This window comes from Microtus oregoni, unplaced genomic scaffold (assembly GCF_018167655.1).
Source record: "Microtus oregoni isolate MIOR12 unplaced genomic scaffold, Mior012 000030F_ref0000283, whole genome shotgun sequence".
Taxonomy (NCBI): Eukaryota; Metazoa; Chordata; class Mammalia; order Rodentia; family Cricetidae; genus Microtus; species Microtus oregoni.
Genome location: NW_024543089.1, coordinates 21,707,631 through 21,724,126, shown reverse-complemented (window position 1 = coordinate 21,724,126; position 16,496 = coordinate 21,707,631). Strand labels below are relative to the sequence as shown.

Here is a 16,496-nt window from a genome sequence, read left to right as displayed (position 1 = left end):
ATTCACATGCCTACACCTAAGAAAGAAGGAAGGAAGGAAGAAATTACAATTTAAAAAGAATTAGTGAGATGATGCAGTAAATAATACAGTGAATGTCATTCAGTTATGTAGCCCAAGATAGCCCCCACGGATTTTATTTAGTTTCTGCCTCATTAAATATTACAGTAATTAAACATATTAAGAAAGAAAACTTGAAAATATTTTATTCAACTTCAAAATCAAAGGTAGTCCAAATTAATTGTGTGCAGTGTTTGCCTCGAAATGTTTCCCACATGGAGATGAATTAATTGGTACAAATACCTGAAGGCGATGGAAAGTGAGCATGAAAATTCATTGATCAGCATGCTGAAGAAAAACCAATCAAAGAACCCGCTTCTGTGATTGGCCACTCAACTATGCCACTGTAGAAGTAACAGTAACTACTTTAAGCAGCCTACAGTCAGCTGTCATACATAACTCCCTTAATTTAGTAAGCTAAAGTTGTGATTACATCCGGTAAGTACACAAACAAAACATAAAACTTCCTATCAAAATTATAAATTTACTGCCAGAGGAGCAGCAGGTGGAAGTTGAGTTTAGGAGTTTGGCCTACCAGTATACAGAAGACTGATGGTTGAATCTAGAATAGGCAAGGCTCTGAGGACTTTGGCTCGAGAATATCTTTTACTACTGTTATGCCTTTACATGTTTGCCTGCTTTTTGTGTGTGTGTGTGGTATGTGTGTGTGTGTGTCTGTGTGTGTCCTGGTGTTAATGGGTGTGGGGAGATCCCTACTGTATTTAATATAGTGTGACTATCTCATGGGAAATAACAAATACTACTGGGAATTTTCGTTGTGGATTATTATGAAGATGATTTCCTCTTAAATTGTACTGCTTAATTGAAGTAATGATTGTATACAGTAATAGTGTTTAAATAGAATTTTGATGATTAAAGGTTTTTAACAAATGTAGTAAGGGATTATGATAGAGGTTAGTTTAGTGGAAAATTAATATAGGTAAAGGTAGGATATCGTCTTGCCCATGCCCCTGATAAAACAAGGGCTAGGGAGGGTGGAAAATAGGAACAAGAAAGGGTCATGCAGCTAAGACTTATGAGTTTTACTTGAGGAGTTGTATAGACTGTGGTTTTAGGTTAATGATTCAAAAGAGCAATCGAGCCCCTGGTATTAGTTAAAGTTCTTTTTGATGTTTGGAAATGTGTTCATGGGTTTCTTTGTGCATTATCGCTAAAACAATATTTTAAACAATTGATTTCATATAAATAGAAAACAAAAAAAATAGGATGGTTAATTAGGATAATTAGACATGACTCTACATATAAAAACTCAACCTCTGCCTTCCAAGTGTTGGGATTAAAGGTGTGTACTACCACACACAACAACTCTCTTCCTTTTTTTTAAGAACTTCAACTTTTAGTCTGCATATATTTTTAACACATTTCAAACCATTAAGAAATTTTCTTTGTCTTTGAATATCTCTTTACTGTATATCTCTCTTTTTCTGACCACACGAGCCTTTAAATTACTGAGCAATATGGGTGGGATTAAAGCCATGGCTTTGGCAGCTAGATTCAGCCCATTCCTTAGCTTTCCAGCCTCATGGCTGAGGTACTGGCTGTAGCCATGTTTACTGCCACAAGTCTATGGCATTTCAAGGTCCCTGCCAGCAAGCGAGCTTCAGCAGCCTGTGCTTGCAAACCGCACGAACTACCTGTGTAAAAGAGTCAGAGTTTGTCCTGGCAGGACAGCCCAGAAATCCAGCATTTTTAAATGGCGCAGCTTTTTTCCTGCTATGGCTGAAAACCGAAATGCATGCGTTCAGCTCTTCGTCAACACCATTTAAGTGTTTCATGGCAGGAGCTCTTAAGAGCTGCAGCGTTTTGCAGCTGAAGCTGAGTCAGGAAGCCTTTCTTAGATGAGAGTGCTTGCTTGCTTCTAGCAAGCAAAGCAGACCCGAGAAATCGCTGCTATCAAGAAAACATGCTTTACTCTTTCCCAAGCTTTCTCAGGCTTTCAGTGGATTCAGTTGCCCACATGTCTGGGCGCCATTCTGTAGTAATAGGAGCAGCGGGTCTGCGTCCCCAGCACCCTGGCCGCCTGGCTAGCTTATGCCCCAAAATAACAACACACAAACTGTATTCATTTAAACACTGCTTGGCCCATTAAGTTTAGCACTTACTGGCTAATTCTGATATCCTGATCAACACATCTCTAATAATCAGTGTAGCTCCGGTCTTACCGGGAAAGATTCAGCATGTCTGACCTGGCGGCTTGCTTCATCATGTGTGTCTGCCTGGGAGAGTGGAGCATGGCCTCTCTGCTCCAGAGAGCAGAGCTGTCGGGTTTGAGCTCACTTCCTCTTCCTCACAGCATTCTGTTCTGTTTACTCCTCCCACCTATGTTTTAACCTATGAGGCCAAGCAGTTTCTTTATTGCTTAACCAATGAAATCAACAGATTGATATATGACACTCCCACATCAGCCGCTTGTTCGCAGTCTCTCTGAAGTGCAGAAGGCTGGACCCTCTGCAACATACCATTAAGAAACTAATACATATTATAATTAATAGCCCTAAAAAATCTCCTCGCAAGAGTCTATGGGAGGGGTCGGGGAGGGAGAATCAATATCATGATGGGGAAACCCACACACAGCTGACTTGAACTAGTGGGAGCTCTTGGACTCTGGGGAGCCTGCATAGCACCAAACTAGGCCTTCTGCATGTGGGAGACAGTGGTGTAGCTTGGTATATCTGAGCTATCCCTAGAAGAGGAACCAGGTTCCAATCCTGGTGCATGAACTGGTTATTAGGAGCCCATTCCCTGTGGTGGGATGCCTTGCTCAGGCTGCATGCAGGGGGGAGATGCTTGGACCTGCCTCAACTTGATGTGCTAGGATTTGGTGACTTTCCCTGGGAGATTTTATCCTTTCTGGGGAGTGGATTGGGGTGAGAGGAGGTGGAGAGTGGGAGTGGGGGAGGGAGGGGAAACTATGGTTGGTATGAAAAATAAATAAAAAATTAAAATAAAAAATAGCCTCTCAAAAGAATATAATTCAGACAGATTTCACCTAGAAGATCTCAGACGTGCAGAGACAGCTAAATACTGCTCCTCAGCTTACATTAAATGAAGATCAGTTGCCTTCGTGGTTAGTGCCCTGAACTTGTCAACTTAACAAAAATCTAGTGGACAAGACTCTGAGCGTGCCTATAGAAGATTGTGTAATTTGTGTTCATACAGGTGGAAACACCTGTCCATTGTGGGTAGTTCAATTTCACTACTGCAATCATCTTCAACTGTGTAAGTGAAGAGAGAGCTAAGTAACAACATACTACTGTTTGTTGCTGTGTAAGTCTCTCTCTCTCTCTCTCTCTCTCTCTCTCTCTCTCTCTCTCTCTGTATGTGTGTGTGTTGTGTGTTTGTCTGTCTCTCCCTTTCTTTATACTCTCCCTTCTCCCTTACTTCCTCCTCCCCTGCTTCCACTTCAGTTAGCAAATCTATTTCTCTACAGAAATGTTTAAATTAAGTGAATTTCTAAATAAAAACATACTAGGTCACTTCCTGCACTTCCCTGTCAGCCTTCTAACCTCATTCATGCCTCACTTCACTCCCTCTCAAATTGATGCCCTCTTTATTATTATTGTTGTTACATTCATATGCATAAATACAATTATTTGAGTCCATTTGTATTGGGGCTTGTTACTATGCGATTTCAGGGCTGTCTGGCTAATTTGTATTGGAGAACCAATTAGGGGGTTTGTCCCTGGGAGAAGCACATTCTCGCTATGTGTGCAGTCAATAATTGCATGTAGTATTTTGTCAAAGCTGGGACTCTGTGAGATTGCCCACTTCTGCATTAGCATGCCTATTGATATTTTCATTCATCAAGTCTTGGTTAGGTAGCTATTGTGTTGTAACATGTGTAAATTTTCTTGTCATTTCTAGGAGATGGAATCTCTGTGTTATTCCTTAGTGAGTTGTAATATAACAACTTCAACCTCCTGGTGCTGTGACTTCTCTGGAACTTTTAATCAAAATAATATCTTTTCCTAAGTTGCTTTTCTGATATCATTTAATTATAACAGGATAATAAACTAAGGTAATGATGTTTTCTTAATGACAGCGAAGCTTTTATTAAGCTCTTAATATCATGAAAACTCAGACATTAGCAGTTTCTAATTCAAGGAAAATAATTCCTTTATAGAATAAATTTTAACAAAATATTATATTTAAATTATGTGCATTTGTGTTGGTGGATAATTGCACATAAGTGTAAGTGCCCAGGAAGCCAGAAAAAAGTCAATAGAGGTCTTCCAACTGGAGTTATAGGTGGTTATGAGCCAGCAATTTTAGTACTTAGAAATGAACTCTGATCCTTGGAAATACAAATGTGTACTTTTAATCTCTGGGCCATCATTCAAATCCCAGGGGATGAAATTTAAAAATAAGGTATTGTTTTAATTTAAAAGTTGAGTATTTCAAGCCAAATAATTAAGCTTACATATATCAACACAAATCAAATGATTAATGCATAATATTAATATGTTGGTCTTGCTGATAAAGAACATTGAGGACTAAGATTAGTTTTTTCCATAATAATGAACATTCTTGTGGAATCAGAAAAAAAAGAAGAAACCAGAAAAAGATTCATAAAAATGAACAGCTAATAAGGCATGGGGATGTTGGGGATGTATGTCAGTAATCCCAAGCACTGGGGATGCAGAGAAAGAAGGATTGTAAATTAAAGGTCAGCCTGAGTTTATTAGCTAGCATCTATTTCAAGAGAAATAAAACACTCCATAAAACAACCCAAAGGATGAATTGTTAATTACACAAAATCATCTTTATGGTTAATGATAAAACTGGAGTATGGAAATTTACAGCATACTTTCCAAGATGATGTATCTTAATAATATACCATAGTTTTAAAATAAACAAACTAGTGTTTGCAATTCAACTTAACTTGATTGAGATGAAAATTTAGGCAGACACAGGCAGCGGCAGACGCAGGCTCTGGGGACCTGCGGCGTGGACCAGTGCTGCGGCAGAAGCAGGCTGCTGGGACTGGCATTAAATCAAAGAGGTAGGCCTTTTGTCGGTGAAGTCTCTGGCAAACAGGGAGCCTGGTCCTGTTCCTGAAGACCCTTCTGAGGGGTGAGAGGGATCTTGGCCCCCGGCAGGAGCCAGGAAACAGAGCAAGGGCATTTTGTAAGAGGAGCCCCTGGCCAGCGGGGAAACCTGATCCAGCTTTAAAAGATCTATTAGATAGCATCGATAGGAGGAGATGGGCAGGTGCCAAGGCAAGAATTCACCCAACAACCTGAAAAACAACATGAAAACACCAGAACCCAATGATCTTACAACAGAAGGACTGGAACACCTTAACATAGAAGAAGTAGAAAAAAATGACTTTATGAAAGCAATAGAGTCCCTTAAACAACATGTAAAAAATGCCCTTATAGAAATGGATGGGAAGTATAACAAAAAGTTTGAAGAAATGAGTAAATACGTACATGATACCCTGGGAAACCAAGAAAAAAACGAACAAACAGGTATTGGAAACAGTTCAAGAATTGAAAACTGAAATGGAAGCAAGGAAGAAAACACAAATTGAGGACCAGCTGGATATGGAAAATCTAGGTCAAAGAGCAGAGTCTACAGAAACAAACATAATCAATAGAATACAAAAGATAGAAGAAAGAATCTCAGATTCTGAGGGCATCATAGAGAAAATAAACGCACTAATCAAAGAAAACAGCAAAGCCAACAAATTCTCATCACAAAACATTCAGGAAATATGGGACACAATAAAAAGACCAAACCTAGGAATAATAGGAATAGAAGAAGGAGAGGAGTCACAGATCAAAGGCCCAGAAAATATTTTTAACAAAATTATGGAAGAAAACTTTCCTGACATAAAGAAAGTCATTCCTTTGAATATTCAAGAAGCATACAGAACACCAAACAGACTGGATCAAAGAAAAACATCCCCTCGCCATATAATAATCAAAACACAAAATATACAGGTTAAAGAAAGAATATTAAGAGCTGCAAAGGAAAAAGGCCAAGTAACTTATAAAGGTAAACCGATCAGACTTACACCTGACTTGTCTATGGAAACCATGAAAGCCAGAAGGTCCTGGATAGAAGTACTTCAGAAACTAAGAGACCATGGATGCAAACCCAAACTACTATACCCAGCCAAGCTATTGTTCACTATCAATGGAGAAAACAAGACATACCAGGATAAGAACAAATTTAAACAATACATAGCCAGAAATCCAGCCCTAAAGAAAGTAATAAAAGGAAAATCGCAACCCAAGGAATCCAACATTGCCAACACTGCCTACAATAACTCAGTCATCTAGCAACCCTTCACCAGCACAGCTCAAAGAAGGGAGACACACAAACACTACTACCAAAAACAATAAGAATAACTGGACTAAACCACCACTGGTCATTAATATCACTTAATATTAATGGTAACAATTCACCTATAAAAAAGCACAGGCTAAGAGATTGGATATGAAAACAGGATCCAACATTCTGCTGTTTGCAGGAAACACATCTCAACCACAAAGACAGGCATCTACTTGGAGTAAAGGGTTGGGAAAAAGTGTTTCAATCAAATGGTCCTAAGAAAAAAGCAGGTGTGGCCATACTAATTTCTAACAAAACTGACTTCAAACTAAAATCAATAAGAAAAAATCGAGATGGAAACTTTATACTCATAACAGAAACAATTCATCAGGATGACGTCTCAATACTGAATATCTATTTCCCTAATATAAAATCACCCACTTATGTAAAAGAAATATTACTATAACTCAATGCAGACATCAACCCACACACACTAGTAGTAGGAGACTTCAACACACCTCTCTCTCCAAAGGACAGGTCAATCAGACAGAAACCTAATAGAGAATTAGGAGATTTATTGGAGGTAATGAAGCAAATGGACTTAACAGACATCTATAGAACACTCCACCCAAATAGGAAAGAATATAAATTCTTCTCTGCAGCACATGGAACCTTCTCAAAAATTGACCACTCTCTCCATACCTCTTCAATATAGTGCTTGAAGTTCTAGCAATAGCAATAAGACAACATAAGGGGATCAAGGGGATTCGTATCGGAAAGGAAGAAGTTAAGCTTTCATAATTTGCAGATGATATGATAGTATACATAAGCGACCCCAAAAACTCTACCAAAGAACTCCTACAGCTGATAAACACCTTTAGTAATGTGGCAGCATACAAGATCAACTCCAAAAAATCAGTGGCCTTCCTATACACTAAGGACAAGAAAGCAGAGAGGGGAATAAGAGACGCATCACCTTTCACGATAGCCACATATAGCATAAAATATCTTGGGGTAACTCTGACCAAGGAAGTGAAAGATCTATTTGACAAGAACTTAGAGTCTTTGAGAAAGAAATTGAAGAGGACACCAGAAAATGGAAGGATCTCTCTTGCTCTTGGACTGGGAGGGTCAACATAGTAAAAATGGCAATTTTACCAAAAGCAATCTATAGATTCAATGCAATCCCCATCAAAATCCCATCACAATTCTTCACAGATCTGAAAAAGACAATAATCAACTTTATATGGAAAAACAAAAAAAAAAATCAGGATAGCCAAAACAATCTTATACAATAAAGGATCGTCTGGAAGCATCACCATCCCTGAATTCAAACTCTATTACAGAGCTATAGTATTGAAAACAGCTTGGTATTGGCATCAAAACAGAGAAGTCTACCAGTGGAATCGAAGAGAAGACCCTGACTTTAACCCACAAACCTATGAACACCTGATTTTCAATAAAGGAGCTAAAAGTATACAATAGAAAAAAGAGAGCATCTTCAACAAATTGTGCTGGCAAAACTGGATGTCTATCTGTAGAAGAATGAAAATAGATCCATATCTATCACCATGCACAAAACTCAAGTCCAAATGGATTAAAGACCTCAATATCAGTCCGAACACACTGAACATGATAGAAGAGAAAGTGGGAAGTACTCTACAACACATGGACACAGGAGACCACTTCCAATGTATAACCCCAGAAGCACAGACATTAAGGTCCTCATTGAATAAATGGGACCTCCTGAGACTGAGAAACTTCTGTAAAGCAAAGGACACTGTCACTAAGACAACAAGGCAACCCACTGACTGGGAGAAGATCTTTCCCAACCCCGCAACTGACAAAGGTCTGATCTCCAAAATATATAAAGAACTCAAGAAACTAGACCGTAAAAGGCTAATCAACCCAATTATAGAATGGGGCCCTGAGCTGAACAGAGAATTCTCAACAGAAGAAGTTCAAATGGCCAAAAGACACTTAAGGTCATGCTCAACTTCCTTAGCGATCAGGGAAATGCAAATCAAGAGAACTTTAAGATACCATCTTACACCTGTCAGAATGGCTAAAATAAAACACACCAATGATAGCCTCTGCTGGAGAAGTTGTGGAGAAAGGGGTAAACTGATCCATTGCTGGTGGGAATGCAAACTTGTGCAACCACTTTGGAAACAGTGTGGTGGTTTCTCAGGAATTTCGGGATCAACCTACACCTGGACCCCGCAATACCACTCTTGGAAATATACCCAAGAGATGCCCTATCATACAACAAAAGTATATGCTCAACTATGTTCTTAGCAGCATTGTCTGTAATATCCAGAACCTGAAAACAATCTAGATGCCCTTCAACGGAAGAATGGATGAAGAAAGATGGAATATATACATATTAGAGTACTACTCAGCAGTAAAAAAACAAGGACTTCTTGAATTTTGCATACAAATGCATGGAAATAGAAAACACTATCCTGAGTGAGGTAAGCCAGACCCAAAAAAGAGGAACATGGGATGTACTCAGTCATATTTGGTTTCTAGCCATAAAAAGGACATTGAGCCTATAATTAGTGATCCTAGAGAAGCTAAATAAGAAGGAGAACCCAAAGAAAAACATATAGGCATCCTCCTGAATATTAACCTTCATCAGGAGATGAAAGGAGACAGAGACAGAGACCCACATTGGAGCACCGGACTGAAATCTCAAGGTCCAAATCAGGAGCAGAAGGAGAGAGAGCACGAGCAAGGAACTCAGGACTGCGAGGGGTGCACCCACACACTGAGACAATGGGGATGTTCTATCGGGAATTCACCAAGGCCAGCTGCCCAGGGTCTGAAAAAGCATGAGATAAAACCGAACTCACTGAACATAGCAGACAATTAGGACTACTGAGAACTCAAGAACAATGGCAATGTGTTTTTGATCCTATTGCACGCACTGGCTATGTGGGAGCCTTGGCAGTTTGGATGCTCACCTTACTAGACCTGGAAGGAGGTGGGTGGTCCTTGGACTTTCCACAGGGCAGGGAACTGTGATTGCTCTTTGGGCTGATGAGGGAGGGGGACTTGATTGGGGGAGAGGGAGGGAAACGGGAGGAGGTGGGGGAGAAGAGACAGAAATCTTTAATAAATAAATAAATTAATTAATTAATTACTTAATTAAAAAAAGAATAAAAATAAAATTTAGTTTATTACATTGAATTTTATGTGAGATTCATCTGAAAGGTCTGATCACCACAAAATTTGGTAGAATAATCTACTGACCAGAAAAATTTAAATTATAGTTTTTTTTATTGAAGAATAGTAATAAAAATGTGGGCTCATGTTTTGTTTGTAAGAAGTACTCAATCACTTTAAGTATTTAAATAAATGAGTGTACAGAATCTTATGATACCTATTAAGCATTCATTACATTTAAAAAATTACTGCATATAATAAAAATGGAGTAAAATGATGTATTAATTTGTTTTCATTAAGCTTTTTATATTTAAAGTCACTCTTAAAGAAATGACTTATCAGTGTATTGTTTGCTTGCCCAACCATGTTAATGGAACAGATGGGCAAAAGCTATTAAGTAAAAATTAGATGTGGTTGTGACAGTGAGGTGTGCCATAATTTGAATTTAGTAAAATGACCCTCTTATGTTGAAACTCATTGTGATTATTACAAATCTTTGAAGCTGTAATTCTCTTAGCATACCAGAATTTTTTTCTCTATACTGTCATGGATTCCAGTGCAGGTGTCCTTATTTTTTGAGTTAAATATTTTTTTACTTAGTCTTATTTCAAGGAAACAATTAATTAACATGATAGAGTAAAAAATCTTTTAATAAAAACACATAACAAAATCTGTGAATTGGGGCACATAGAGATTTGAATTTCTGGGGTACATATGTGATACCACAAAAGAAAAAGGGAGGAAAAGCAGCATGGTCACTGGGGCAGTAAAGTGATATTAGGTGGGAAAGCACTGAGAAGGTCAAACATGTGATTTCACTAAGATGACAGACAAGTCACAAGAGCATTCTGTTGAATGGCTGGGTATTGACTTTGTGTACCACTACATCCTGAACATAGTGAGGGGACACTATATGTAGTGTATGTGACTGAAACCAAGGATGTAGCTGCTACCAAGTCAAAACACCATCCAATGCTTTGCACACAGAGTCAGTCCAGTCTATGATCAAACTTATTCTTTTACAGAAATCTCTTTAAGTATAGATTCCACTGTTCTTAATGAGTCATCCATTAGGATTGCTCCACCTACCATTTGTAATAAATGGACATATCTGTAAACACTTGATATGAGCCATCATCAAGAGAAAGTGAAGATACTTCATATATTTAAATCATTATATATATATATATATATATATATATATATATATATATACCTATATAGATGACATGTGAATACCCAGTCTAATTTATAATAAATACATTTTAGAATCTTATTTGGTACTTTTATCACCATTGTCTGGGACCCATTAATGACTTTTTTTTACTCCAAACATCGTGTAAATAAGATTAAACCACTTCTTTAGAGCTTACTTCCAAGACTGTCTTACCAAAGGAGTGTGTTGATTAAACTTTCTCAAATGTGTTCTTTCTAAATTAATGTGTATATGTTTGCAAGATATGTGTGTATATATCTGCTATGGGGTATTTGGCCACTATGCTCATGCTTGAGTAGCCTAAAGCATTCACTGTCTGGTTCTATCATACATTATTCCCTTGTAATGGGATAGGCTGGCAGCCAGAAAGGCCCAATAATCATTCTGATTTTCCTACTGACCAAGTTACACAGACTGCAAAAACATGAGGGCATTTGGAATTTGAACTCAGGTCCTGATGCTTGCAAAGCAAGTCTTACTACCCACTGAATGACATCCCCAGTATAAACTTTCCCATTTTTTAATTGCACACGGTGAGGGAGGTCCTTCTGTATATGTGTTGCTTTTATTGGAGAATAGAGAAGCTGTTTTGTCCAGTGGGTTAGCAGAATAGAGGTATATGTGGAAAACTCAACTGAATGCTGGAGAAAGAAGGCAGAGTCAGTGAAACACTGTGGAGCCACAAGAGGAGAAAGACATGAGCTGCCATCTGGAATCTTGCTAGTAGGCCACAAGCCTTGTGATAAATATAAAATAAAAAATATGAGTTAATTAAATATGTAAAAGGTTGCTAGGAATACACTAGAGTCATTGATCAGGCAATGTTTTAAATAATATAGTTTCTTGACCAAATAATGGATAAGGAAAATGTCATTTATTTGCACAATGGAGTACTACATAGCAGAAAAATAATGACATCTTGAAATTTGCAGGCAAATGGATGGACCTAGAAAACATCTTATTGAGCGAGGTAACCCAGACCCAGAAAGACAATTATCATATGTACTCACTCATAAGTGGTTTTTAGACATAAAGTAGAGAAAACCAGCATACAAATCACAATTCTAGAGACCCTAGACAACAATGAGGACCCTAAAAGAGACATACATGGATCTAATCTACATGGGAAGTAGAAAAAGACAAGATCTCCTGAGTAAATTGGGAACATTGGGAGGGTTGAAGGGGAGGGGAGAGACAGGCAGCGAGGCAGAGAAAAATGTAGAGTTCAATAAAAATCAATAAAAAAGAAATTATTGTTGAAGGTAAACTTTAGCATATTATCCAACCATAGTTCTGTATAGTACACACCAACGAAGTTGACTGCTGTCCAAATAATTCCTTTACCTAAAGGACTAGAATTATACACATCTATGGTTTATACTGACTTCTTCATGGACAAAAGTTACAAGAAAATAAAAAAAAAACTACTTTAATATCAGTTTTTGAAAGATGTCAAAATCAGTTGTGAAACATTCAACATTCTATGTAAATTAAAACTTGAGATCTATGTTGAGGTCTTTTTTAAGTAAACAAAGAAAGCAAATGCTAATTAGGAGCTTGATTTGGTTTATAATGACAATAATGAACCAAAGAAGTTCAGAGCAGGAAGGTACATTTAAGATATTTATTCATTCTATTTAATGAATAAATGAGAATTCTCCAAACCAGAAAGAACAATGATTTCAAAGATTAAGAAATTAATAATGGTCAAACATTGATCACCACAAGAACTAATTACAGAAGCTATAAATTAAAAACGACAAACCATCCTACCACGTTTTGAAGAGAAACAATTTAACTCCACACTGATTATTTTAGGAACTCTAATAGGAAGACAGCATGATTCCATTCACTAGACTTATGCAAACTAGACTGAAAATACCTAAAGTCAATGCAACTAGCTCGAGCAAAATTAGAAGAGAAGGTCTTTCCAAACAGTAGCCATCATTATCCTATTTGTTTCTATAGTAAAATAAAAGAGTAGATTGATTTATCAGCCCATGAGGAAATTAAACAAATCATTACAAATTTACTTGCCTTTAAATAAGGAACTGAGTGATATAGTCTCACATTGCAGCTCCATGTGTGTGTGCAGATGATGGACAAAATCATCCATCATCTACAAGTAGCCCTTCTGCAATGCCATGAGATATTATAATGTTATGTTGTGGAAAGATGAGTGTTCTTTAAACAAAACTGTCAGTTGCTAGCATGGGAAGCCTAAAGTCCCACATTAAATAGGAAAGGTCCACACTGTTATTTTCTTTGAAGACAATTTTAATTTGAAAAGGCAATTCACCTTTCTAAGAGAACAGCCATCATCCCTTACTCAATCATCCAGCAGAGAATGAAGTAGCCCTTTCAATGATCTGTACCCTGAGCAATGAGCAATCAAATATGCCATCACCATTAGTTTGAAATGCTCCCTACAAATTATCGTTTCTCTAAATTTTCTGAGATAGCAATCTGTTCTTCCAGACTAACTGCCCTTACACCTTATAAATAAACTAAGAATGAAAAGGAACAGATTAAGAAAAATGGTGAAAAGACTTTCAACTTATGAAAATATATAGCTGTATCTGGCAACTACAAATCATAGTTTAGGGCAAGATATCAAAAAGCCTGTTTTATTCTTTTGTATACACAAGATTCCATTTTTCTTCACCAAGCATAAATCAAAAAATCCTATCTTGAAAATAATAGATGGCCACAAGGGAAAAGCACATCATTTGATCAGTTTGGGGCAAAAATATAAGATGAGAAAGGAGGTCTGAGTGTAAATCGTGCAATTCACTCCCTTTAAAATGTTCTCTCCCAACGTAATTGTTTGAAGAATATTTCTATTTCCTAGTTCGCATTGCTAAAAAACACCTTTTCAAGAATTAGTGACAACAGCACTGTTAGACCAACTGCATGTGACATTGGAAACAATGCTTTATACTTGATATAAATGTGTTTCCTAGAGAAAGGGTGACAAAGGCAAGCAAGGCCCTGAGAATTCCTTGACATAAAGAAGTAACTGTACACAAAACAATTGCAGAGATTATGTGTATTACCCAAAGTAATCGGTTTTCCTTCAATATCTTGTCATTTCTCGCACAGCACGAGATGAAGAAAGGAAGCAATGTCTTGAAGAACGAAGTGTGGAAACCTACTGCGAAGGGGACCTGAAAGGAACTAAATATATTTGTGGCAGAATTAATTCCAACACCCAGGAGGAAGCTGCTAATGCGTTAGAGTGAGCTGTCAAGTGAAACGGGAAATTTCTTTCCATGCATTTTCTAATGAGTTTTAATACACCCCCAGTATTTATTTTAAGAAATTCTGCTTGTCAAGGTGGAACTCCAGTTCTCAATTTCAGATAATTGACTAGTTGGAAAAAAATAGCTCTACTCCAATTCAAAATATTAATAAATAGTCCACTTCAAATACAATTCTCTTTATCCTGAAGGCACCTTATTAGTTTTTTAAAGAGGACTAAAATAAGGGAGCCCAGTACAAGGCAGTGGCAGTATGAAACCTTTTGTTGCCATTCTCATTCATGATTCACATTTATAGTGTCTCTTATTCTAGGATCCAAATAGAGGATGTCTTAAAGTATATAGACTTCACAGTCAGTGAGACTTATGTCAGTTCATAGGTCGCATGCCCATGGGCTTTAGCAATGCTATCAGTTCAGTGTTTGTAAAATCTCTGTTGCTGATGATATTACATAAGTTTTTTTTTTTTTTAAGTTTATCTTAGGACAGATAAAGATAAAATCCAGGAAAACATGTATCCTGACTTTGGGCAAATTTAATTTAAATCAAACCATATAAAATAATCTAAGTTATTAGTTAAGGAGATTCAATGTGATTTAATTTCCATCAAAATTTTAATGAGTGATATCAAAATATTATTTTCCTTGACTCATTGCTATATTAGTTTACTATAGAAGGTGAATAAATTTTTTAAATTGTTTTCTACTTAACATATTGACCTTATAAGAATTTTAAAAGCATAATTTGATAGTACAATGCTATATTCAATTGTAGTTTATAGCTGAAAATATAGTGAGTATTTAAATAAGCTCAACAAAGAATTTTCAAATATCCTTTTATTATTTAATTTTCACATATTTCTTTTCCAAGTACAAATGTTGAATTTCTCTACTGTGTATCTGCTAATGATGGTTCAATTGGAGTGTAAACAGTCCATTAATATCTAATCAATTTAGGACAATTTAAAAATAATTATTGTGCTTAAATAATACCTATGATTTCATGATAGTATTCATCTCCATCTGACTCAATTTTAAAATACTTGTACAATTAAAATCTAATTATTGCTATGTATGAAATATTTCTAAAATTCCATCTAGTAACTCTTGCTATTTCTCACATTAAAAAGTCTGCATGCTCAGAACTTGAAAGGATATAAAAGAATGAAACCTGGTATAAATTCTTTCCTTTTTAAATTGATTTTTATTGAGCTCTACATTTTTTCTCTGCTCCCGTCCTTCCCACTCCCCTTCACACTTCAACCTTCCCCCAAAGTCCCCATGCTCCCAAATTATTCAGGAGATCTTGTCTTTTTCTACTTTCTACTTCCCATGTAGATTAGATATATGCAAGTCTCTTAGTGTCTTCATTGTTGTCTAAATTCTCTGGGATTGTGGTTTGTAGGCTGGTTTTCTTTGTTTTATGTTTTAAAACCGCCTACTAGTGAGTACCTGTGATAATTGTCTTTCTGTGTCTGGGTTACCACACTCAAAATAGTGTTTTCTAGCTCCATCCATTTTTCTGCAAAATTCAAGATGTCGTTATTTTTTTCTGCTGTGTACTACTCCACTGTGTAAATGTACCACATTTTCCTCGTCCATTCTTTGGTCGAGGGGCATTTAGGATGTTTCCAGGTTCTGGCTATGACAAACAAAGCTGCTATCAACATAGTTGAGCACATGTCCCCGTGGCACAATTGAACACCCTTTGAAATATTTTCATTGGACTTTAGCTCTCATATTAACTAGAAACATTTCTAAAGTGGAAGTAGAAAGATTGCAAGAGCCAAGGGATGAGAAAGTTTGCTGTGAGATGTGTCTTCTAGTAAACATCTCACCAATTTAATTACATAAACATGACCTGAACATTGACAACAATAGAAGCGTACCAATATTCTTGTGGGCATAACTATGAGGCCTCAACTCTACACAAGGAAGTAGAGGCAACTCAAACATATTTAGAATGGGATCAAAAGTCTCAATAGAATGCTTTTATGTATCTAATACCAAATGGTCATCCCTGGAAAATGTACATGCAAGTAATGTTACCCAGGTTGGGTAGGTAGTATTTAGGAATATATATGCATACATATATGTATAAACATATTTGCATATCAAAACCTTAATAAAAATACAGGCTATGAATATGTAAGAGAGCAATGAGGAGTATATCGGAGAATTTGGAGGGAAGAAAGGGAAGAGGGGATGAAGAAATTATACTATAATCTTAAAAAGAAAAAAAATAGGAGGATAATCAAATTTTTGGAAGACACACAAATGATGAGGTTTCTGCAATGAAAAGAAATTCCTTTATGGTGCCTATTTATTTTCAACATATTAGAATCTGGACAATCTACACAGGCTGAGGTCCTTCACTTCTTTCACTATAGAAGGCAGTAGTGAGAATAACTGCTGTAGGACAACTATACCCCTCCCCTTGGTATTTTAATCAAATGTAGCAGATTCTTGTACATGTTTATTTGTAAGCAAGCAAAA

The 16,496-nt window shown here is 36.8% G+C and overlaps 1 protein-coding gene across 3 annotated transcripts in view; it reads right to left on the bottom strand.

The window, feature by feature from the left end:
• Cadm2 (cell adhesion molecule 2) overlaps positions 1–16,496 on the bottom strand; it is a 923,258-nt gene that overhangs the window by 815,371 nt on the left and 91,391 nt on the right. The gene's annotated exons all lie outside the window — the stretch shown is intronic.